The sequence below is a fragment of the Perca fluviatilis genome, chromosome 12 (assembly GCF_010015445.1).
Source record: "Perca fluviatilis chromosome 12, GENO_Pfluv_1.0, whole genome shotgun sequence".
NCBI lineage: Eukaryota > Metazoa > Chordata > Actinopteri > Perciformes > Percidae > Perca > Perca fluviatilis.
Genome location: NC_053123.1, coordinates 36,800,784 through 36,824,263, shown reverse-complemented (window position 1 = coordinate 36,824,263; position 23,480 = coordinate 36,800,784).

Below are 23,480 nucleotides of genomic sequence, written 5' to 3'. Positions count from 1 at the left end.
ATTACAATTTAGATAGATCAGTTACTGCCAACATTACTATTTATACATATATGTGCACCCACTACAATAGGCACCCCAAATATTATAATCATGTCATCTACTGCAGCACTATCTTACCTATTGTTCTTCACCTTAGGATTGCCCAGTCCCTCCCTACAGAAAGGACCTAATGATGTAAACCTGCATCCACTCTCCCTGATTAAGCCAGTGAGCAGCTGATCTAGCCCCCACATTACAGGCAGAACCAGAGGCGGAGTGGCAATCGGGAGAGTCGGGACTTTTCCTGGTGGGCCCGTAATGTTTTGAGGCCGCAAGGGCCGGTCTGATAATAATAATAATAATAATAATAATAGCAAGCAACACCGTACCCAGCCGTGTACCCGCTGGTCAAACTGTGCAGCCTCTGCTCAACCCTTACGGCGGGCCGCAGCAGCCTCTTATTTTAATACAAAAACAGGCTAATCAGAAAGCAGTAACGGTCACAACCATGTCTAGGATTTTCAGAAATATAGGGGGATCAGTAAGCGGCCCTTCCCCAAATGTCATAGCCCTGGTCGGGCTATGACGTAAAACCATCGAGTCTACGTTAACAGACAGTGTGTGAGTCTGATGATGGAAAGCCAAAAAGAGAAGAGAAAGGTGGCGCTGAGATGGTCAGACTCAAATGGAATGAAAGGGATCGTGTTGCTGTGCTGTGTGTTGTTCATTCATTCACCATCCCAACATTCATCTCTCCCTTTATATCCCCTTATCTCTTATTTGGGCTCGCCATACCTGTCTCTTATTGACTGACTCGCTTGTGTTGTTCGTTGTGTCCGACTATGCGTGCTTTCGAACACCCGCCAAACTCTACCTCTGATTGGCTTACCATGAAATTTTACTCAACCTCAGCCAATCGTCAGCATTTATGCGCTTGTCTCGTGCACTGCCCACTAAACGAGGAAGAACAGTAAAAAAAGCATTTGCCTCTCGGCTCAGAGATCTAGTTGGTCTGATGAAAGAAACGGAGAAAGGCCGCCTTTTCCCACACACTATTACAGATGGAGCTCTTTTTAGATCCAAACTCAAAATCTATTTGTTTAGAAAGGCTTTTAATACGTAGTATTGAGTCTCCTCCTGCTGTTTCTACGTCACCTTTTCTGATTGGACTGTTTTCTACGTTTCATTCTTTTAACTGTATGAGATGTTGTTTTATTCTTAGTTTCTGATGGTTTCACTTTGGATACCTGCTGGTTACTGTAAATAAATGTTGATTGTTGATTGATTATAAAAGTTATACAATATTTCCCTCTGAGATGTAGTGGAATACTGAAACTTAATGTACCGCACAAAATAGTGACTGTGAAAAAACTGTGAAAACATCAGAATTAGATCAGAAATGTGGCTTATCCTCCTCAGTGTGCCATTATATTCATAACTAAACAATAAATAATTGTTTTCATCTTTGTGGCGGATCTAAGAGGCTTTTTAAAAACTTCATTTAGCTTAGTATAAAGTAGCAGAAGTGCCTGGTGGTACTTTAAAGTACAGCACTTGAGTGAATGTTACTTTACAGCACAGGTGTTTGGTTACATATTTGTGGTGTTAGATTTAAAGGAATACGCCACCGTTTGTTGAAATAGGGCTTATCACGGTCTCCCCTGGCTGTAGATAGGGGGGCCAACGCACTTTTTGTCTCAGTGCAAGTAATTAGGTTGTTTTTTGTCTTTTATTGGCTCACATTTTTTCACAACATGCTAACCGGCAACATAGGATTCCATTCACTACGCTAAGCTAACTAGCAGCAGCGCTGCCGGTGTTGCAGTGGACTAAAATAATGCATGCACAAAAAATGTGTTGGCCCACCTATCTACAGCTAGGGGAGACCGTGATAAGCCGTATCTCAACAAACGGTGGCATATCCCTTTAAGCACAGATGGTGAACAGACCCAAAAGGACTACAAAGACACGCAAAACAACTAAAATAGATGCAAAACTGACATGAAATGACTACAGAAGTTCCAAAACGAGATGCTAAATGACTGAAAACATACACACACGATTCCTAACAATCCCAAAACGATCACAGGGACACAAAGCAGTTACATAAAAGAGACGTAAAATGACTAAAGAATAGATGCATAACCACTGCAGAAAGAGGCTAAATGGCTGGTGGTGCGACTGTTTCTGCAGGTCCGGCCAACGACCAGAACTTCTTCGTATGGGAGGCCTGAGTACAAATATGACCCTGAAAAATGTGAAACAGACTGACAGTGTCAGTTATGGTTCCCGATGCATGGTATCACCCCTAAAGTGCACTACAGTAGTAGGCCGAAATGTCCAAAACACCTCTAATCCGAATGAGATTTAAACAGGGTGTAAAGCCAGTCTAAGCTGACGTGACCTTTACCTCGGTTCCCCAAACGGAGCACACATTGCCAAAAGTTGCCACTAGGTAGCTGAAAAGGAGACAGTCTTGTAGAGCAGCTCAAATTATGCAACGTACCAAAAGTTCATCGTACATCATTTACAGAGTTGTGACCTATTCGAACTCAAAGGTGCACTTTTAGACAACAGCTGATGAAAACGTGGCACTCCTGGCTGCATTTTGGGACACTTTTCCATTCAAACCAAACAAAACCACCTTTTGGCACACATTTGACAGGCCAGATGCGGGTGCCATATATCCTTGACAAATGTCAGAATGTTCTCCATGACAATGTCATTTGGCAAACTTTCTGACACGTAAAACAGTCCCTCCAGGATTTCACAGCCTTTTTTTTATATTGTTGCGGCCCAAAATGCCTGATTTTGCAGGAGCCTTTGTAAAAAATTGCGATAAAAGTTGCAATGTCTTTTCTACTTTTGTTGCAATGAAGTTGGGAGATACAGTGGAAGTTGTATAGTTCTTTAAAAATAAAAAGGAAACTTGTTTTGGGGAGAATAAAACTACTCAGGGCTGAGTTGTCCTAGTAACCAAAGTTACCAAAAAAGGCTCAGGATGTGGCAAATGTTGGTATAATATGAAAATGGCTGGTGGATTTAAAAATAATAATTTATTGAGTGAATCAAATTTAAACCTATGCGTCAGTGGCTTGTTGATCTTTACATTGTTAGTAAATTTCCTAACCTGGGCTGGGACACATTCATACGGGTTGATAAAGTACTGACTTTAACTTCTCATTGCACTTACAATCACAAGCGTAGCTGTCCTCAATTTAGGTCATCCTGCAGCCTACGTCTCATCTCTGGTTTTTCCTGCATCCACTGTGTGTGTGTGTGTGTGTGTGTGTGTGTGTGTGTGTGTGTGTATGTATGTGCACGAGCGTCAGTCGCGGGGGAAACAGAGCAGCAGAGAGCCGACAGGATTGAAACGGCAGCAACTTTTCAGCGACTTTATAGTGAAAAACGTTACAGCGTACATTGATGTTAAAATGTCTACAGGTTGGCAGGACGGTCTGAAATGTTTTGCACGGTCTTTCGCTGTACGTTTTGTTGGTAAATATGAGATGTTTGAGTCACACACACACGTCTCGTCTTCATATCAGAAACAAGGAAATTAATTTTAATTTGATTTTTAGCGGCCCCACAAAGGCCCCCTAGGGAATTATGAAAAATGCCTACTTTTTCCCTTATGCCTCACTACATTTTATTTAAAGGCGCCTTTCTCGGCACTCAAGGACACCGTATAGGGATACATAAGACATTTAAAAACAGCAAAAAATAAGAATACAACAACAATAATAACAACAGAAAGAGGCAGAGCAGTTGACATTAAGTGGAATAGGCATTTTTAAACAGATGTGTTTTGAGTTGCAGTTTGAAATGGGGGAATGAATCGATGTTTCTGAGTTGGGGTAGTAATGAATTTCAGAGACGGGGAGCAGAGCGGCTGAATGCTCTGCTCCCTGTGGTGGTGAGACAGGCGGAGGGGACAGACAGGCGGAGGGGACAGACAGGTTTATGGAGGAAGAGGATCTGAGTGAGCGGGAGGAAGTGGGACGCTGGAGGAGATCAGACAAATAGGGGGGGGGTCGAGGTTGTGGATGGCCTTGAATGCCAGGAACTACTACAACTACTATTGTATTGTCTGTTCCATTATCTTTATTGTGACTATTATTGTCTGTCTGTCGCAGACAGACAGACACACTGAGGCGACACCGACTTGAGAAACGTAATACGCCTCCATAGCAGCAGGCAGCGCTACTCTGTATTGTACAATCCGATCTCATATTGTACTAAAATAGTTCACTGAAACATGTTTCTGAAAACATTTGAAGAGAGAAATAGGCCGTGCAGTTGCTGAATCTGTCTTCATTTCAGATCAACAAAGGTCAGTTTAAAAGATTTTCGTCAGATTTTGAGAGACTCTAGTCACCTCATCCCGCTCCCCATTTCCGGGTGAGTCCCGACTGCCCCGACTGAACATGTCAGGTCGGCCAAAATGAACGCCGACAGCCATTCAGACTGACGACGGCACGGGACACACCGAACAGACTCGAGTCACCGACCTCGCCAGACTGTCCCACGGCCGATTATCAACTCGGTGGGTCTGTGGCTTTACACTCTCCTCCCAGCAAAGTAATCTCCTACAGGCTGGGAGTGAAGCAAAGGGACGCTAATTACTAGCTATCATTAGCTAACTGTAAAGTGAGCTTCCCTACTGCTGCGTTCAAATGCTCTTGGAAATTTTACAATCATTTTAAAATGAACACTTACATGGCTGGGGATATTTCAGGTTACTACAATAACACAAAGATGAAACACACTTGTTACCCAATGGCTCTTGTTTAAATAAAAATAATTGTACTATGAATATCTGATATTTGCCTGATCAGCTTGTGTTCTCCATTACAGCAAATTATCCATGTTGCATAATTTGAGAACATTAACATACAATATATACCAAAACCACATTTCAAAAGTTATCAATGATTGCTTCAAAAAATACTCAATACTGATTCATGATGATAATCATCGACATTATAAGTTTATAAAGAGTGAGTGAAGTATCATAACCTTGACACAGTGAACCCTAACCCTGATCTACTGGCCCGAGGGGAGGGAGTTCTGTTGGACACTGGTCTGTCAATCATGACTAAGACCACTCCCCTTTCCAAGGTATATAAGAGCCTGTGACTCTTTTTTCCCTCCAAACCAAACCAGACAGAACAAAGAGTATTGATGTGAGTATAATGGATATTTCTACCTGTACTGTTATCATTACCAATCAGTGTTTTGCCTGAAAGTTTGATATATTTGGTTTATACTAGACTGCAGAAAACTAAGTTTATATTATGGATGCATTAGTAAATCCAGGTTAAGTTTAACCTTATTTGTTAATATTGAGTGTTTAATAGTATTCAGATCTGTGACATTTTATTTCAGTGACAGTCATCAGCTTGTTCTTCTCTGTTTCAGCCAATCACCACCTCAGCAAGGCAAGGCAAGGCAGCATTATTTATATAGCACATTTCAGCAACAGGGCAATTCAAAGTGCTTTACATAAAACATGAAAGAGCATTCAGAAAACAATTAAAAACAATTTAAAAACATTCAAAGTCAAGAATAAAATTTACAGGCACTGCTATGCACTGTTAGGCACTGTTCTAGGTACTATTAAGCCCTGTTAGGCAATATTCGGTACTGTTAGGTAAAACATTAAAACAGTTAAACTTTTAAAAACAGATAAAATAGGTTATTTAAAGAAAGGCAAGATCAAAAATATAGGTCTTCAGCCTTGATTTAAAAGAACTGAGAGTTGAAGCGGACCTGCAGTTTTCTGGGAGTTTGTTCCAGATATGTGGAGCATAAAAACTGAACGCTGCTTCCCCCTGTTTAGTTCTGACTCTGGGGACAACAAGTAGACCTGTCCCAGACCACCTGAGAGGTCTGGGTGGCTCATAGTGTAGTAGCAGATCAGAAATGTATTTTGGCCCTAAACCGTTGTAGAAATATATTGGGTTTAGAATAAGAATGTGCTGTAGCCTGGGATGGCCTCGCTGTCTCCTCCTGTCTGGCATGTGTAAGATAAGACGGGTTCAAATTTAGTGGAGCAAAAGTGCTCCTGATTTGTTTAATAAACAATTGGAACAGAATGCACCTAATGAAATCTCTTAAAGGAACAGACAATCTCTAGCGCGCAACTTCTCTATCTTCTCGGAGACAGAAAGTCTGAGTGATATCCAACCAATTGGCGGCCCAGATGCAATGGCGAGAGGAGGAACCTGAAGATGAATAAAAGAAAAGGGAAAAGGAAGGTCCGGTGTCAGACCCGGAAAGACTTTGTTGGTGGTTAGGGAGAGAAAGTCTCGAAGGAGCGGCTGATCCATATGCATATGAAAGATCTGTTTGCAATATCATTTTACTAAAGATTGTTATAGTTTAACTGAATGAATCCTGAGTATTCATTTCTTGGTCTGCCTTTCAACGACACAATAAGTAAAGGGGAAACTTTGAGAAGTGACCGGTGGTTCTTAAAAGACTCTGGCTTTTTGAGCAAGAGTAGAATCGGTCGCTTTTTTCCACCATGGTGACCCCCGACGTGAGGTAAAGACCAGGAAACCAACAGAAGCCAACCAGAACTTTTGGCTGTGACTTCACACACTCACTCTTCTGATCCGGATCCAAATGGTGCACCAAAATTAAGGTAAGTAGAAATTCCCTGTTTTGTCTTTCAGAAAGACCAAAATTCTCACATTGCGGACTCCCAAAACTAAATTTCTTTGGATCTGTGAGGGTAAGACATCTTGGTATTTAATTAATATTGGGCTAACCAGTACTGTAAGTATATTGCACAGACGAGGAGTCAGAACGTCCGGGTAAGACAGCTCGTAAGTACAAGCTTCAAGTGAGGTTTGTTGTCTAACAATAATGTATTACCTGTGATATACAAAGTAAAGGACAATCGCCAGCATAGAGCTGCCCAAAGCTCGACTGGAAAACTGGGTTTTGAGATATGGTCTAAGAGTGGCACCTGGTGGAGAATTGGTGTCACTATATAAAATAAAAATAAAAAATCAGAAGTGCATAAAGTAAATTGGGGACACGAAGTAAAGGTAAAAAACAAAAATGCAAAAGTGATCTCACAGGGCGATTTGCCCATAGCGATCCAGTCTCGAAAACCCAGGTGAAAAGCAGTGTACTAATGTGTTTGGCGTGATGATGTGAGCAGTCAGTGTATTCATTTGTGTGGCAAATGTTTATCTAGTTTGGGTTAGTAGACTGTTAGCGTGTTGGTTTAAAAATGGCTAGAGAGAGAATTCTAGGAGACGACGCCGAGGGAGTTTTAATAAATTATATAGAAATAATATAATATAATAATCAACATACTTGGTGGGACAAAAATGCTAAGTTGTGGATCTAAGAAAGATAATAATATAAAATCCTCGGTATATTAAAGGGGGTAAATAATTATTGAGGAAAATAGTCAGGAAAGCTGACAGTGAAATCCAAACGCAGGGAGAGTGAGAAGTGGGCGCACAGCTGCGAATTGGATCAAATACGCACTTTGGGCGAAAAAAGGGGAGTGAACTGTCTGTGACTGAGCGCGAACACCCACACACACTCGTTTTTTCACTAAGGAGAAGTAGGGAAAACTTTATTGACAGAACCCCATACACACATACATACACACAACCACACACCCCCTGTTAAGATAGAGCACTAGAGGTGTAGACAGGACGACAGCCAGCGAGCAACTAGCCCAAATGTCATGCATACACACACACCCTCTCACCGAGAGGAGGAGTCCAAGTTTTGAGCATACACATAGCGGTTTCACATAACCACACACACACTCGCTTCATGCAATGAAGAAATGCTTGCACTGATACACTGTTTTTTTTTTTTACTATTAGGGACAATTGATAATGTGATATGTTTCCCATATCAGGTAACAAATTGGATAAATAGACGTACAAATTAACGAAGTTCTATTACTAGTTTATTAGTAGGTTGCTCTAAAGGCCTAAAAAAAAAACAGTGATTAGTATAGCTTTGGGTTGCAAACTAAAGATAAAAATAAAATAAAAAACATATTTTTGTTTAATACTTATTTTATTGGTTATATTGAAACCAATACAGGTTGATATGAGATTTCAGCCTGAAAGCAGTTTTAATATCATACTCTAGTGAGTTCCTGGGTTGCTATATCACAAAGTGCTTAAAATTAACTTATTAATTAAGTTGAGGTTGAAAACATTTTATGTTGGTAATTCCCTTTTCTTTTAAAGAAATGATTATCATTTATATGTGCTGCGTTTTTGAGTCATGCGCTTATCATGCCTCAAATAGAAGGGATATAGTAGCAATAATAAATAAGGTGTTTAATAAATAAGGTGTTCACATCATTTTTTTAATTTAAAAAACTACTTTAAAGAAAATTTATTTTTGTTTTGATAGACTTTCACTATTTGCAGAAACATAACCTTTAAAAGTAATCTAAAAGAGAACAGTTACAAAACCAAAATTTTTAGCACAATTTGTATGGATTTTATAGAGTTAAACCAGCATAAGGGAAATAAATGCTGTTTTATAATATTTGATATTCACTAAAATAAGTAGAACTTTTTTCAAGTGATAATATTGATAAAAGAACAAATAATGCCTTTTTGGGAGTTCTGTTTTGTGCCACACAGCGCCTCATGTGTGTCGATCGGGTCCATCTCACTCCCCCTCCAGCTGCAGGACCGGTGAAAAACTGTACCAGGAGATTGACCATCACAGCACCTCAGACCACAACACAGCTAGACACGATAAAGGTTTGTGGTCTGGCTACAGTTCTCGGCCCAGAGGGAAAGGGATGGTGGAGCAGTGCTAGGCGTCTGGTTGTGACTTCAGTATCTGGAGATGCACTGTGTCAAAACAAAGAGCCAGCCAACCGTTTAGTGATTTTTAAACCAGCAAAAGTATTTTGAAATCAATTCTTTGAGGCACTGGAAGCCAGTGTAGAGACTTCAGTACTGGAGTGATGTGATCCACTTTCTTGGTCTTAGTGAGGACTCGAGCAGCAGCGTTCTGAATCAGCTGCAGCTGTCTGATTGATTTTTTAGGGAGACCTGTAAGGACACCGTTACAGTAGTCAAGTCTACTGAAGACAAAAGCATGGACAAGTTTTTCCAAATCCTGCTGAGACATAAGTCCTTTAACCCTTGATATATTTTTAAGGTGATAATAGGCTGATTTTTTAATCATGTTAATGTGGCTGTTAAAATTCAGGTCTGAGTCCATGACTAGACCAAGATTTCTGGCTTTGTCTGTTGTTTTTAACATTGTCGTTTGAAGCTGAGTGCTGACTTTTAATCGTTCCTCTTTTGCTCCAAAAACAACCACCTCTGTTTTTTCTTCATTTAATTTAACCCTTGTGTTGTCCTTCGGGTCCCAGTGACCCGAAGGACAACACAAGGATTATGTACTTCCCTTTACTTTGTTGAGAATTGCTCTCCAAACAAGGGTTAATACAGCACCTTAGTCTTTGTTTGTACAGCATTTTGGTCAGCTTAAACTGTGTTTAAATGTGTTCTAGAAATAAACTTTACTTACTTACTTTACACAAACAGGGTTTAGAGAGCAATTCTCAACAAAGTAAAGGGAAGTACATAATCCTTGTGTGGTCCTTCGGGTCACTGGGACCCGAAGGACCACACAAGGGTTAAGAAAGTTCTGGCACATCCAGTCATCCATTTGTTCAATGCACTTATTCATTTATTGTATTGGGCTATAGTTCCCTGGCGATAAGGTTATGTAAATTTGTGTGTCATCCACATAACTATGGTAACTTATTTTGTTGTTTTCCATAATCTGAGCCAGTGGAAGCATGTAGATGTTAAACAGAAGAGACCCCAGAACAGAGCCTTGGGGAACTCCGCACGTCATATTTGTATGCTCAGATGTATAATTCCCTATAGACACAAAGTAGTCCCTATTCTTTAAATATGATTCAAACCACTTTAGTACTGAGCCAGAAAGACCAACCCAGTTTTTCAATCGGTCAAGTAATATGTCATGGTCTACTGTATCAAATGCAGCACTGAGATCAAGAAATACTAAGAGTGAAATTTTGCCACTATCTGTGTTTAAGTGGATGTCATTAAAGACTTTAACAAGAGCTGTCTCAGTGCTGTGGTGTCGTCGAAAACCTGACTGAAAGGCATCAAAACTTTTGTTTAGTGATAAGAAATGGTTGAGTTGTTGACAAACTGCTTTTTCAATGATTTTACTTAAAAATGGAAGGTTTGATATCGGCCTATAGTTGCTCATTAGTGACATGTCTATATTGTTCTTTTTTAGGAGTGGTTTGATGACTGCAGTTTTTAGGGCCTGTGGGAAAATACCTGAGAGCAGAGATGTGTTTACAATCTGTAGAAGATCAGAAGCCAAACACTTCGAAACATTTTTGAAAACACCCGTTGGTAGAATATCAAGGCAACAGGAGGTTTTCAGATGTTGTATAATGTCCTCCAGGTTTTTATAGGCGATCGAATGAAATTGTGTCATGTTGGAATTTGTTTTGCGTGAACACTGTGACAACACATATCCTGCACTTGATATGGAAGCACTGACTGTCTAATTTTCGGAATTTTGTCTGTGAAGAAGGAGGCAAAGTCATTGCGACCCTTGGTAGACAATAGCTCAGATGTTACTGGTACTGGAGGGTTAGTTAATCTATCGACAGTAGCAAACAAAGCACGTGAATTATTATTGTTTCTGGCGATAATGTCAGAGAAAAAGGACAGCCTTGCATTCCTTAGTTCCAAATTATAAATGCGAAGTCTCTCTTTATAGGTGTTATAATGGACCTGGAGATTAGTTTTTCGCCAACTGTGTTCAGGTTTTCGACACTCTCTTTTTTCTGTTCTCACAACTATAAAATTTCTCCATGGAGATCTTTTCTTACCAGAGACAGCTTTGACCTTAGTGGGAGCAATAGCATCAATAACATTCGTAATTTTACAGTTGAAATTATCGACAAGCTCAGTGACTGAGGCCCCAGTGAGGATGGGTGTAGAAGAGAAAAGCTGAATGATTCACTGGTGTTTTCAGTGATATACCGTTTTCTGATTAACTTTGTTTGAACACTTTTGGGCACAGAGATAGTGTCGTTAAAGAAAACACAGGAATGATCAGAGAGAGCAACATCAGTCACCACAACCTTGGAACTGTTTAGACCACTGGAGATAATCAAGTCCAGAGTGTGCCCCTTATTGTGCATGGGCTGTGTCACATGCTGAGTCAGTCCATAGCTCTCAAAAACACAACACAGTTCTTTGGTCCCTCGGTCCTGGGGGTTATCAACATGAATGTTAAAATCACCAGCAATAATTACACGGTCAAAGTTAATACAAATTATAGACAACAGTTCAGTAAAGTCGTCAAAGAAGGATGCACAGTATTTAGGTGGCCTGTAGATATTTAGAAGTATAGCTTGAGGGGAGGATCTTAGCTGAAGAGCCACATCTTCAAAAGAAGCAAAATTTCCGTAAGATAATTGCATACATTGTAATGAGTCATTAAACAAAATGGCCACTCCATCTCCTTTCTTATTAGGGCCCGAGCGCCGACAGCGGCGAAGGCCCTATTGAAACTGAAGGAATTATTCTTTCTTTCTTCTATTATTTTCCCGTCAAATGAATTGGCTTTTTGAGGGGCTTATTATATTCAAAAACTCACCAAATTTGGCGGTCGCATCAAGTCTGGTGAAAATGTACGATTTTTTACGGGTCTCGGAATAGGCACACAAAATGGCTCGCGCAGCCCTAGAAAGTTAAGAAAATTGAGCCCCTGCAGCGCTTTAACGTAGACTCACGAAACTTGGTACACATATGTAACATGTCAACATGTACAAAAGACTTCATTAGAGCCCTACCCTAAACCCAACAGGAAGTCCGCCATTTTGAATTAAATGTTCGAAATTAGTGTGATTTTGGCCATTTCCACATGTCGTACTTTAACGAACTCCTCCTAGAGATTTCATCCGATCAACTTCAAACTCGGTCTGTGCCATCTTAAGAAGTTAAAGATGAAAAGTTGTTAAAAGAAAAACTTTTCGTTATAGGACGGGCCCGTATGGGCGGCCATTTTGCGCGCGTTCAACCGAAACAGGAAGTGGGTGTAACTCGAGTGTACTGCGTCCGATTATTACGAAACTTTTCAGGATTCATAAGAGTCCAACCCTGAGGACAAATAAAGACCGATATTTACTTAAAGTCATAACGCCCCCTAGTGGCAACAGGAAGTAGGCCTAAAAGTCAAGGTGCTATACTTTAACAAACTCCTCCTAGAGATTTCATCCGATGGACTTCAAACTTGGTCTGTACCATCCCAACACTTTAACGATGAAAAGTTATTAAAAGAAAAACTTTTCGTCAGACGGTGTGGGCATGGCGCGTGGCCATTTTGAGTGTTTAGCGATGAACAAAGAAGTTGTTGTAACTTGAGTGTACGCTTGTCGTATTCGTCTGGAAATTTCTCACGATGGACAAGGGTCCAGGCCTGAGGACACCTACAGGCCAAAAGTGACTTTTGGTCATAGCGCCCCTGGCCACAGGAAATCTGCCTTACATGACAAACATCATCCGATTTGAATGAAACTCAGAATGTGTGGTCTACGTGTGATACTGAGCCGCCCCCTATAATATGGCCACGCCCACTTACTCAGGCCACGCCCCTTTCATAACATTTGAACCGTTTAAGGTAGAGTCTTGTGTGAGGTGTCATTGAACTCAGCAGAGAGTTCCTTCTTTATTGGTGATGGTTTGGCCCCGCCCCATGCATAAGCCACGCCCCCTTTCATAACATTTGAACCGTTTAAGGAATACCCTTGTGTGAGGTATAATTGAACTCAGCAGAGACTTCCTTCTTCATTGGTGATGGTTTGGCCCGCCCCCTATGTTCAAGCCACGCCCCCTTTTATTACTAATGGCCCGATTGATGTAAACACTTGTGTGAGGTATCATTGAAGTCAACAGAGACTTCCTTCTTCATCAGTGATGGTTTGGCCCGCCCCCTATGTTTAAGCCACGCCCCTTTCATACATGCTGACCCATTTAAGGTAGAGTCTTGTGTGAGGTATCATTCATCTCAGCAGAGGCTTCATTTTTAATTTGTGATGGTTGGACCCGCCCCCTATGCTTTAGCCACGCCCCCTTTCACAGCTAATGAACCGTATGACGTAGAGTCTTGTGTGAGGTATCGTCGAACTCGGCGGGGAGTTCCCTTTTCATTGGTGACGGTTTGCGGCGTCTGAGTGCCGCGCGAATGCACGGTCGCAAGGAGCGGCGTCCGCCGGTAACCCCGACACGCGCAGAGGCGGGAGGGCCCGTCCATCGCTGCTCGCAGCTTTAATTCACTCTATTCTCACTCATAAAACTGAAGTTGGGGGGGCTGACTCAATGAGAACAGCAGCACTGTTATTATGGTCCAACCAGGTTTCAGTTAAAAACATAAAATCAAGAGTGTGCTTAATAATAAAATCATTGATTAAAAATGATTTTCCTTCCAAAGACCTAACGTTTAGTAGTGCTAGTGTTAGTGCATTTTCATTTTTTGGGACAGACTGTGGCTGACGAGGAATGGATGCTAAATTTGCAAAGTGTGCAGTTAAGTGCTTATTCGCCATTCTTTTTCTATTATCTATCACAACATAGCAGAGGTGCCTGGCGTTTTACTTTTGGCCGGGGGCGAATGATGGGAGAAGGAAGGGGGGCATACTTGGTTCCAGCATCCACCAGCTGCACCATCTGGTCAGTCAACTCCAACATGGGGATGGGGGAAAGAGGGGAGAGCGACATATCCTCAAAGGCGTCCTCAAAGGCATCGTGGTTGTCAAAGGGGTTTGAGGAGTGTTACGGAGGGTGCGGAGGAGAGATGGTCCAGACTGTTCTGGCTCCACACCTGGCTGGAACCACTCTGCACTTCCCTGAGCATTCCCTATGTCGACAACTTCAACCTGTTCTGGGAGATGCCCAACCTGCTGAAGCGTAATGGTCTCCACCCAAACCGACACGGAGCCAGGATGCTATCTGACAACATAACGACCTCACTGAAAGGCAAGTATTGACATTATGTTGAAAATATCACAGACTCATGTCCCCCAGGCATTGATCCTGATAGCACTATACAAGTGGATGAATCTGAAAATGTTTTCTGCAGGATAACATGTAGTACTGGTATTATTCCAGTAACGTAGTATCTAGTACTATTCCAGTAACATGTAGTACTAGTACTATTCCTATTATAAATCACCAACAGACCACACAAAGTGGTGAATAGAGGGGCAATACTTAACAACCTAATTGGAATTAAAACTACCACTGAAATGATAGAAAAGGATAGGAAAATTAGATGTGGATTACTAAATATCAGATCTCTGTCTTCTAAAGCAGTACTAGTAAATGAATTGATATCTGATAATCAAATTGATCTATTCTGTATTACTGAAACATGGCTGGGCCATGAAGAATATGTTAGTCTAAATGAAGCGACTCCTCCCAGTCATAATAATACTCAAATTCCTAGAGGCTCCGCCCGAGGAGGGGAGTTGCAGCCATATTTGATTCAAGCCTGTTAATTAACCCTAAACCCAAACTGAGTTATAACTCTTTTGAAAGCCTTGTTCTTAATCTTCAACATCCAACACGGAAATCAGAACAGCCAATTATATTTGTTGTTTTCTACCGAGCTCCAGGTCTGTATTCTGAATTTTTATCTGAATTCTCAGAGTTTTTATCATGTGTAGTCCTTAAATCAGACAAAGTACTTATTGTAGGTGATTTTAATATCCATGTGGACATTGACAGCAATAGCCTTACTACTGCTTTCAACACATTACTGGATTCAATCGGTTTCAGTCAGAGTGTGCACATAGGGCGTACGCGTGGTTTTAACCACACCCTAACCTTGTGCTGGCATATGGTATTGAAATTGAGGATTTAATAATATTTCCGCAGAATTTGGTATTATCAGATCATTTTTTAATTACTTTTGAATTCTTGCTACCTGACCATACTAAATTAGATAATAGCTTCTACACTAGATGCCTATCTGACAGTGCTATAGCGAAATTTAAGGAAGATATTACAACAGCATTTGACTCTATGTCATGCCTTAACATAACAGAGGACCTCTATGTTAACCTCAGTCCCTCTCAAATTGATACATTTGTAGACTGTGCTACGACTTGCTTACGGACGACCTTAGACTCTGTCGCTCCTCTCAAAAAGAAGACGATAAAGCAAAGGAAAACAGCTCCTTGGTATAACTCTCAAACTCGCAAATTAAAACAAATCTCGAAACCCTCGAAGTAAGTGGCGCCCACCAAAGTGGAAGAATCAAGTTTGGATTGGCAAGAAAGTCTCAAAACCTATAGGAAGGCCTTAAGAAAAGCCAGATCAGACTATTACTCTTCACTAATAGAAGAAAACAAGAACAACCCAAGGTTTCTTTTCAGCACTGTAGCCAGGCTGACAGACAGTCATAGCTCTACTGAGCCATCTATTCCTCTAGCACTGAGTAGTGATGACTTCATGAGCTTCTATAATGATAAAATTATAACAATTAGAGACAAAATGAATCACCTTTTGCCCTTAACTTCTAACAGTTCATCTTTAAATACAGGACCGCTAGAACAAATGACTAGTCCCGACTTATACTTAGACTGCTTTTATCCTATAGACCTTCAACAATTAATGTTAAAGATATCCTCAGCTAAGCCATCTACCTGTCTCTTGGACCCCATCCCAACGAGGCTACTCAAAGAAGCGTTACCCGTGGTAAACACTTCACTACTAGATATGATCAATATGTCCGCAGTCATTTAAAATAGCTGTGATAAAACCTCTTCTGAAAAAACCGACCCTGGATCCTGAGGTCTTAGCAAACTATAGACCTATATCTAACCTTCCTTTTCTATCCAAGATCCTTGAGAAGGTGGTTGCTAATCAGTTATGTGATTTTCTACATAGCAACAGTTTATTTGATGATTTTCAATCAGGATTTAGAAAGAATCATAGCACAGAGACGGCATTGGTGAAAATTACTAACGACCTTCTAACAGCTGCAGACAAAGGACTTGTCTCCATTCTTGTTTTACTCGATCTTAGTGCTGCATTTGACACTATTGGCCATACAATCCTGTTACAGAGATTAGAACACTTAGTCGGAATTAAAGGAACTGCACTAAGCTGGTTTAAGTCTTATTTCTCTGAGCGATCCCAATTTATTAACATTAACGATAAACCCTCCAAGCACGCCAAAGTTAGCCATGGCGTTCCTCAAGGCTCAGTGCTTGGACCAATTCTATTTTCCTTATATATGCTTCCTCTAGGCCATATTATTAGGAAACACTCAATTAACCATCACTGTTACGCAGACGATACCCAATTATATCTGTCATTTAAGCCAGATGAAAGTGGTCAGTTAGCAAGACTTCAAACGTGTATTGAGGATATAAAATCCTGGTGACCCCACAACTTCCTGATGTTAAACTCAGACAAAATGGAAGTTATTGTGATAGGACCAACGCACCAGAACTTCTTCGCTGAAAGATATAGCTACTCTGGATGGTATTGCCGCTGGCCTCCAGCACTGCTGTCAGAAATTTGGGAGTTATTTTTGATCAGGATTTATCCTTCAACGCCCACTTAAAACAAACCTCAAGAATAGCCTTTTTCCATCTCCGTAACATTGCCAAAATTAGGAATATCCTGTCTCAAAACGATGCTGAAAAACTAGTCCATGCATTCGTTACTTCTAGACTAGATTACTGCAATTCCTTATTATAAGGTTGCCCAAATAAGTCCCTTAAGACTCTCCAGCTGATCCAGAATGCTGCAGCACGTGTTCTGACGAGAACTAAGACAAGAGATCATATTTCTCCTGTATTAGCTTCTCTGCATTGGCTTCCTGTGAAATCTAGGATCGAATTTAAAATCCTCCTCCTGACTTACAAAGCTCTAAATGGTCAAGCACCATCATACCTAGAAGAGCTCTTAGTACCTTATTGTCCCACTAGAGCACTGCGCTCCCGAATTGCGGGGCTACTCGTGGTTCCTAGAGTCTCTGGAAGTAGACTGGGGGCCAGGGCCTTCAGCTATCAGGCTCCGCTTCTGTGGAACCAGCTTCCAGTCTGGGTTCGAGGGGCAGACACCGCGCCGCCACATTTAAGAGTAAACTGAAAACCCTCCTCTTTGACAAAGCTTATAGTTAGGGAGTGAGGCGTCGCGCGGCCCACCTAACCCGGCCCACCTGCTTCTCCCCGTAGTCATCAGTTTTATATACTGAATAATTAATAATATAGCAAGAGTAGAGGGAGGCAAGCCAGTACAGCCCGTTGGGGAGAGTTCTAGCCCGACCAGGCACCTCTCTTTAACCTGCCTCTCTTAGTTATGCTATTACAATTCTAGACTGCAGGGGAGGCTGTACCAGGCACCTCTCTCTAACCTGCCTCTCTTAGTTATGCTATTACAATTCTAGACTGCAGGGGAGGCTGTTTCCTTCCTATGACACACTGAGCTGCTCTCTCATCTCTACTTGTTACTTTTGTATGCATCCTGTCCCAGAATTGCTTGTTACTAATCTAGCTCTGGGGAGTTTACTCCCCAGAGCTAGATTAGTTTACTCCTATGCACAGAGTAGTCTGGATCCGGTATAGGGGACTGCACTACTCAGTATGACACGATGTGCCCTGCTATGACATGAACTTCCACGATGACCTTCGAAGTCACTGTGACCTTTAATGTGACTATTATTGGCACTGTTCATCACACCCCCAACCGGCCCTTCAGACACCGCCCCCCCCAAGTCTGCGGTCTGCGGAGGTTTCTTCCTAAAAGGGAGTTTTTCCTTGCCACTGTCGCGATAGCCACTGCTAATGCTTGCTCTTGATGGAATTACTGTAATTGTTGGGGTTTTGGAAGTTATAGAGTGTGGTCTAGACCTACTCTATCTGTAAAGTGTCTCGAGATAACTTTTGTTATGATTTGATACTATAAATAAAATTGAATTGAATTGAATTGTTGGACGGGTGAGAAAGGGGGTTGAGATTTCTCATTTCCACTCTTTGGTCTCCCATGGTCAAATCTTTGCTCAGGTGGGGGCTGTTTTGGATCACTGCCGCACTTTGTTGTGTCTTCCTCTTCTTTTGGTTCATCTTGTCTCGTGTCCTTGGCCAAGGGAGCAGATGTGTGGCGCAGAAAGTAAAGTAGGCTATAGGTGAACAGCTTTACTCCTAGCTTGTTAAGGAAGAGTCCATCTGCTTTAAGAAGATGTCTGCAGCCCCAGAAAATGTTAAAATTGTCAATGAACTGCAGAGAATGGTTGGTACATGCAGTTGAAAGCCATCTGTTCAGTGCCAACAGTCTGCCGAATCTCTCAGCTCCTCTTCTGACTGGCGGTATAGGGCCACTGATAAACACCTTTGCGTTTAGGGAGCTGACTGCGTTCAGCAGATTCATAAAGTCACGATTCAGCACTTCAGACTCTTGCTTTACAACATCATTTGACCCTATATGCAGTATAATGTTCTTCACAGTTGGGTGTGCTGTTACGATATCCTGGATTCTTTGGGCCAGGTCAGACACCATGTCTTTGGGACAACAGAGTATTTTGGTGTTTTTACTGCTTTTTATATCTTTCACTGCAGAGTCACCCACAATCAGAGTTTGGGGCCCAGTCATTAGCTTTCCCTGTAGCTTTTTACTTTTAGAATTGCTCTCAGTCCTTACCCCGCTGTGTGACGATGAGACGTAATCCAGGTCATGTCCAGGGTCCTGCAGTAGAGGAGCAAATCTGTTCTTCACCTGCACACTCAGTTGTTGGGGAGGCATTTTGTTTCTGATTTTCCCTTTTGCAGCTGTCCACGGCTGTGTCCTACTGAGTATAGGGGTTGAAGAGGCGCTCTGCCTGGGTGGTAATGCAGGCCAGCCGGTCATATCACAAATCTCAGGGCGCTGTACTCTGCCCGTTAGTCGTCCTCCCATTTCCCAGGAAAATGATTTACTCTTAGGCTTTGCACCAAAAGAGTTCCAGGGAGGACTACCACTTGTTGATTTATCACCCATTCCACAGCCCTCCTGTTTCTTTGTGGTCTTGCTGGTGCTAGTTAGCCTTGTGTTAGCATGCTTTTGTCCATTGTTTTGGGTCACTGGTAAAGTGGTGTCATTTCCACATGATCCGTTCACTTCCATGTTTACTTCTAACTGGTAAATTTTGGTTTCCAGAACTGCAATCTTCTGAAGGAGTTTGTAGTAGTCCTCCATGGAGAAGGTAGGCATCTTGCTGCTAATTAGCTTTAGCTACAGTCACTTTAGGACAGACTTGAGCTATTGGTAGGTAAAAATGTTCAAATATGGCAAAAGCCTACTATGTCTACAAAAAATGTGTAGTCCAGTGATTTATAAGTATCCAAGAGCCACTGCTCATAGTTTCTCTCAGACGAAAAGCAAGATTATCAGCAGAAATATGCAAGCAGAGGCAGGAGCAAGCAGTAGAGCGTCTGCACTGTCAGACAGAATGACTGAGCAATGCACAGAATTAGACGTAAAAACAAGGAAACAAAGACATCAAAACTTTGCCATGACACACTCACAGTCTGTAATTGTAACAATACCAACTTGTCCTCAATGTCAGTTTTGTTTGGCAGCTTTGATGTTCAAACACACCAACACGGATATAATATCTGTGTTGGCATGTTTAAACACGCCAACACGGATATCATATCCAATATCATATCCCTGTTGGCCAGAAAAAACTCATATATGTGTCCCTGCTGAACACATGACTGGTTCGAGTGGTTTACCAACTGAGGTAAAGGAAGGTGGATTCAACACACACATAGACAATGATAAAAGAAGCACTTTGAGGGTTTTTGGGTGGATGGGTCAAACAACACAGGACTTTCCCAGAGTAGACCAGGTTTCATGTCCTGTTCTTGTCCGATTTGTCACAGAAACGTACCTTTTTTAACCCCATCTCCCCATCCATAACCATGGGCGTCAGTTTGGTTTGAAATGTGCTGGGGACAGAGACGCATTCGGAAGTGCATTTCCAGAAGTGCTGGGTACAATGATGCATACATTTTTTTTTTCTCTTTTGGGCAGGTCATGTTTTGAAAGACGCTGTCCTGTAGCTTACTACAGAATAAAAACATGGTTTAATGTACCTAAACAAGGATCAATGATTACCAAATTTCTCTCTCATATTGCTCCTCATAACCACTGGAAACTTTCAAAAAAATCAAACCAAAAGTCCAATTATTATGGCGTTATCTGAAATTAAACGTTTCTGCTTCACATTTTCAGCAGGGCAGCTGAGCGGTTGTGGGTTGACTTCCCACGGTTCTCATGGGCTTAAGTGTTCATGACAAGTGTGGAAAACTCCCTGCTGGACTGACGAGCTGACGTCACTCCTTGGACTCACGCATTTGCGCACATGCGCAATTCAGCCATTTCCTTTTGTAGTTCGCTGCAGACACGAGTACAGCTGCTCCTGAAGTTGCACGTTGCTTATATAACATTCTGTTGTGTTGCCGTGGCGTTATTGAGAACGTAAGTGCAAAATTTTATGTCTGCTGGTGCTGCATATATCTTTGTTTTGTAGCTAACATAACAGTATTTTCTTTGCTATAGTTCAGGATTGCATGCTTATGTTTACTGTAATGCTGGGAGCTTATTGCAAATATGTTATTCAGAAACAATGGTTAATACATTTATTCATGGATGCATGTTAGCACAGTGTTCTGCATTAGTTGATTACAGTCCTGCTGAGTATTAGTTCAGCTGTTGCACTCGCGATGGTGTTGCTGGTTTGATTGTTGAAGCGCATTTCACCGTGCCATTCGCGCCGCTGGTGTGTCACATGACTATTGCACCTGTATGTAGCTGTTATGTTCATTTGTGGTCTTAGAGCGCCATCTAGTGGCCAATATATGTAACTGCACAATGAGGCCTGCAGCGTATTCTCATTAGAATTTATTGGTTTCCAGTACTATCCAGTGTTTGGTTGTTTGCACAGCAACTATGTATTGCATAGCAATTATGTATATTACATATAATTGTGTATATTGCAGTGAGTTGTTGCTTATTGATCTGTAATCTGTATATATTTGTATTCGTTATGTACAGGTTATATTTACATATTCTGTATTCCTTTACTTTACAGAAAACCACACAAACACATACTAGCAACAAGCACTGTATTCACATGCTGGGATTGGATGTCAATAAATCTGTTGAACTAAAACCAAAGGTTGCAGCGACTCTCTTATCGGAGTACATAGCCAGCTCGGGTAGCGCCAGCACATAACGTACACGACTTCACAACAAGATATGGCCATGAAATTTGGTGATCATTGACTGTTGTTTAGAAACATTAAACCATGTTAAGCATTTTAGAATGTCCCGACAGGCAGGGTTGTGAACAGAGGAGCGTGTAACCAGCGCAGCAGCAAAACGGCTGTGTCTGTGCCTACCCAGTGGTGATAGAGATTTTTGTGGATTTGTTGGAATCTGTTGCTCAAGAATTATATGTGTTATGAACTTTTTTGTTTTAACTAAATTGAGCTTGAGGTTTTCAAAAAACGTGGTGTGTACAAAATGGCTCATCATGACGAAATCTGATAGGTACGCGTACCCACCGTCCCCACCAAAATCAACGCCTATGTCCATAACCCTAACTAAGTGCTTTTACGCTGCACGTTGAAAAATGAGGCCAAAGGGGTACGCAGAGCCTCAAATACTTCCGAGGATGGGATATCCTAACCCAAATACATTGGAATTAGTTGTAATCCCCTAAGAATGACTACAAAAACATGCAAAAAAGAACACAAAGACACAAAAGTAGCATTAGAACTGCAAGCAGTTATCACGGGGCCCAAGCCTCCGATACCAGTTGCCCCTGATGCCCCAGGGAGCTACGGCAGTCACCCCCGATGACCCGGGGACCTGGCCAATGTGGGACCTGAAGCATTATGTGGGGGGGGCAAACATTGGTGAATATCGAGAGGTTTGATCGACAAGGTCTGCTGTACTCTGTCATTGCAAATGTAGTGGTTAACAGTTCTTCTCCATGCATATACAGACTACCTTTAACAATTCTCTACAATAAACAAATTTCTTAACCCCCCTGACCACAGGGGACAGCAGAGAGAAATGATAGAGTGACTGAGAGGGTGGAGTGGGGTAGGCAGGTGTGATGGTTGAAAGAGCAGGGGAGGTTGTCAGGTTGTTGTAAATGGTGTCATAGGCGCAGATTTATTTTTTCGTCCATGGGTGCTCACAGACGCAAGCCCTTTAAAAAAAAATTGCTTGCATTTCAGAACCTTAGGAAATGGACAGCGTCCGATGCGAACCCACACGCCTAGGGCCCTATTTTAACGATCTGAAACGCAAGTATCAAACGCCAAACGCAAGTAGCTTTGTGGGTGGATATCGGGCACTGTTGCTATTATACCGGCGGTATAAATGACTCTTGCGCCCGACGCAAATCTAAAATGGGTTGGTCTGAAGTAGTTAGGTGAGGTTTGTGCGTAATGTGCAATAAACCAATCAGAGCGTCATCTCACATTCCCTTTAAGAGCAGGCACGCTTCCATGGCGGATTACTATTATAATGGCGGATTTGTCTGGCACACGCCAGTGGGAGATGTCCGGGATGCGGCAAAGTAATAAATGGCCATCTTGACCAGGTGGCGATGTTGCTGCGGCCTCTCGGGCGCATCTCCTCAAGTCTGGAGAAGATTGCTGCAGCCATGGAGCGTGGGCCTCCAAATGCACCACCTGCTCCTGTTGTGCCCCTTCCTCCTCCCCCCCACTCCATCTAAGTCCACCCACTCCACCAGGAGCGCATCGCGCATTGCCACTCCCGGACCCTCAAGTGTCCAATCCCACCATAGTTCAACATCACGTCTCCTTAAGTCCTCATTTATGACATCAATAAATCCATGATTCATGGAAATGTTGTATAAAACACAACAAGCCACAAAGAATGCTGCGACTTTTTGGAGGACTGTACTGTAAAGTGCCTCCTGACCTATCCAAACACCTGAAGCGCATTTTCAGTAATATTTTTCCTTGAAAAATGGGAACTGCTGCGTCTGTGTAGATGAGAGAAGCAAAGTGTATGCTCGTTGTGCACACGCTACGTTATGGCCAAGCATGCGCCCCTAAAATATCATCTGAATAACGCGCCACTTACTTTAGACCAGGTTTTTCCTGGTCTGTGGCGGAATTGTTTTCTGAAACTGCAAAATAGCACCAGGGAACGTTTGCGCCTGAACACGCCTCCTCTTTTCGCTGAACCGCCCCCGGGAGCGCAAATACATTCCCTAATTTACCGACGTGTGTCTGTGGAGGGAAAAGTCAGCTGTGCGTCGGGTGCAAAATAGGAATGATACATGCGTCGGTATACAAAGGCAATTGCGCTGAGTGCAAAATAGGGCCCCTATTAACTCGATAATTTAGCTGTAAAGTATGCTTTCAACTCAGGACAGCGCCACTTCTCACAAAT